The sequence below is a fragment of the Microtus ochrogaster genome, linkage group LG5 (genome assembly GCF_000317375.1).
Source record: "Microtus ochrogaster isolate Prairie Vole_2 linkage group LG5, MicOch1.0, whole genome shotgun sequence".
Lineage (NCBI taxonomy): Eukaryota > Metazoa > Chordata > Mammalia > Rodentia > Cricetidae > Microtus > Microtus ochrogaster.
In genome coordinates this window covers 32,195,187-32,197,874 of record NC_022031.1, presented here as the reverse complement: position 1 = coordinate 32,197,874, position 2,688 = coordinate 32,195,187, and positions in this window count along the sequence as shown.

Here is a 2,688-nt window from a genome sequence, read left to right as displayed (position 1 = left end):
CCACAATGAAATTTTTCCAGCCAATAAAGGAAAAGGAAGTGTATCAACTAATGGTGATCATTTCAAGCAAGTGAATTCAGTCCTTGAAAGACAAATATTGTATTGTGTGTTTTTTTCTTATTTGTGGCTCCTAGATCTCATATAGTCACATATAATCATATATATGTATATATGCCTGTATACATGTATGTATATATGTATGCATGTGTATACATATTATGTATGTGTGTTTATATGTATGTATAAATATGTGTGTGAATGTATAGCTGTATTTATGTGTGTGTGTGTGTGTGTGTGTGTATGTATTAAATGAAAGTAGAAATAGAATTGCCTAAGGAGACAGACAGGGTTATGGTAGCAGAAGAGGTGAAAAAACAGAAGGTAGGAGTAAACAGACAAGGGGGTATCCACTTAACTTACTATATACACCAGTAAGAAAATTAAAATGAGTACATAAAACTCCAACCCCAGAAAGATTTGCTCCCAGGAGAGGCAGCACAAGATGCCAATGAAGTAAGTTTCTAACGTCCTATCCAATTAAAGCTTCCCGTGTCCTCCTGGGACTTGGTCATCGCTGCTGCTGGGTAAGCTCAAGACTCAGAGTAGTTCCTTTTACATGAATAATTACTACACATAAAATGATAACCTAAGAATGAGACCTGCTCAAACTTCCTTTCCTTGCACTTGGGCCTTCCTGTGCCATGGAGATCCCCAGTTGGGGAGCTCTCTTTAGTGTTACCCCGACTTCATTGTGGAATTTGTGGACAGACCTGGCCTAGAGCAGGTGTCGAGCATAACTTGTCCCAGATTCCCACGGACCCCCGGCACTCCACCTGCCCTGCCTGCTTTCTTCTCACACTGAGGAAGCACGACCATTCCAGAAATCCTGGGCTTTGGGTCAAGCACATTTGGATTCCAATTTCAGCAACTGAATCCAAGCGTATTTGAATTCAAGATCCTGGAGAAAATTACCACCCTTGTGGAGTTCATTTCCTCAATTAGAATGGACTGTTGTGAAGTGCGGCCCAATCCCGGCGCCTCACACTGCGTCAGGCACCTGCTACAGAGGTGGAGAGATGGCTGTCAATGTCCTTTCGCTCCCTGAGACACCCAGCAAAAGGAAATGAGGAAGCAATTGAAAATCTGACCCATTAGTGAGGATCAACAATTGCCCTTTTCCTAAGGAAACCTTTTTATGGCCCACCTGACAGGTCAGGTGAGATTTAGGGCCTGAATTCAAGGAATTTGAACTTCCAGTCCTGTTTGGTTCTTCTGCTTCTCACCCCTCCCGCCCCTCTTTTTCTTCATGCTAATTCCCTCCCACCCCCCCGTTCCTTCTAGTTTCTAGGCAGGATCTCAAGCCCTGGTCTTCACTAACTTTTTTTCTCTTCCTCTTTCTCCTCAGAGGTGCCAGGATTTGTAGCAACAGAGAAAACAGGCTTGCATTTGCATCTGTTGTCCTCATCAAATTGAGCACATTTACGATGCAGAAACGAGCGTGGATTCTTGTGTTTTTCACAAGGAATTAAGCAGTTATTCCACAAATGATATAAGTAGCCACGACAAACGTGTGAATAACACCTTACCTAGCTAACCAGTTTCATCGTCTGAGTTTTCCAGATAATAGTTCTATATGGGAAACTGTCAATGAAATATATTCATTCTGCATTGATTCAGGAAGAAGACAATTTGGAAAGTAAATTCATGGGAAATAATATAAGGGATGAGTAAATAAATAAATATTCAGATTCAAAACCACTGTAGTCACAACAATGAAAATATAATGAGTGTAATTTTTCAAAAAAATCTTTAGAATGTAAATGTAATGCTTCTTGCTTATAATCAGAAGACCAAACCATGCATGAGTTTTTAACAATCTGGCTGGTGATGTGTCCCTTCTGGGAACCATTAACCCCATCCTTATAGATGGTGCATAATTCTCATCAGAACCAGAAACTGCTTAAAACCTAAAAAGGCCATTAGTGATATTGGGTAGTTTATTAGATTGTAAGATAATATTGAAATTCCTAGGGATAATTTATTTCCAGTAGTGGATTAAAGAGACCCAAGCTAAATAAGATAGCTTGGGTAGCTAGCTGTTCTCCTGGTTGAGAGTCAGAAAATACCTTTTTGAAAACAAAATCATTAGCTCTTCAAAAATGAACAAAATAAATAGGAACAAGAGCAGCTCAAATGTATAAGAGGAGAACACAGGGGTGGAGGCAACCATCTATTTAGACTGGGCTTCAGCAGGAAAACGTATATGAAAACCATGTTAAAAAAATGACCACCGTCCTTGCAATTCGCTTACAAGGAGAAAGATTAGGCATGGTAAGCATGGATGTATAGGATAGAGAGAGCAGCAGTGTGCAGCAAGGGCTTCTCCTGAGAACAGCCCTCAATATGCTGTCTCTACAACATTAATGCCGGTGCTACATGTTAGGTATAATCTAAAGATGAAACTCTCTGCCAACGCGAATAATTCCAATCAGACCAGATTAGACCAAATCAAAGATGCCCACATTTAATAAATGCAGCACTCGGACTTCTTGAAGTTTGCGTACAAATGGATGGAAATAGAAAACACTATCCTGACTGAGGTAAGCCAGACCCAAAAAGAGGAACATGGGATGTACTCACTCATATTTGGTTTCTAGCCATATTTAAAGGACAGTGAGCTTATAATTC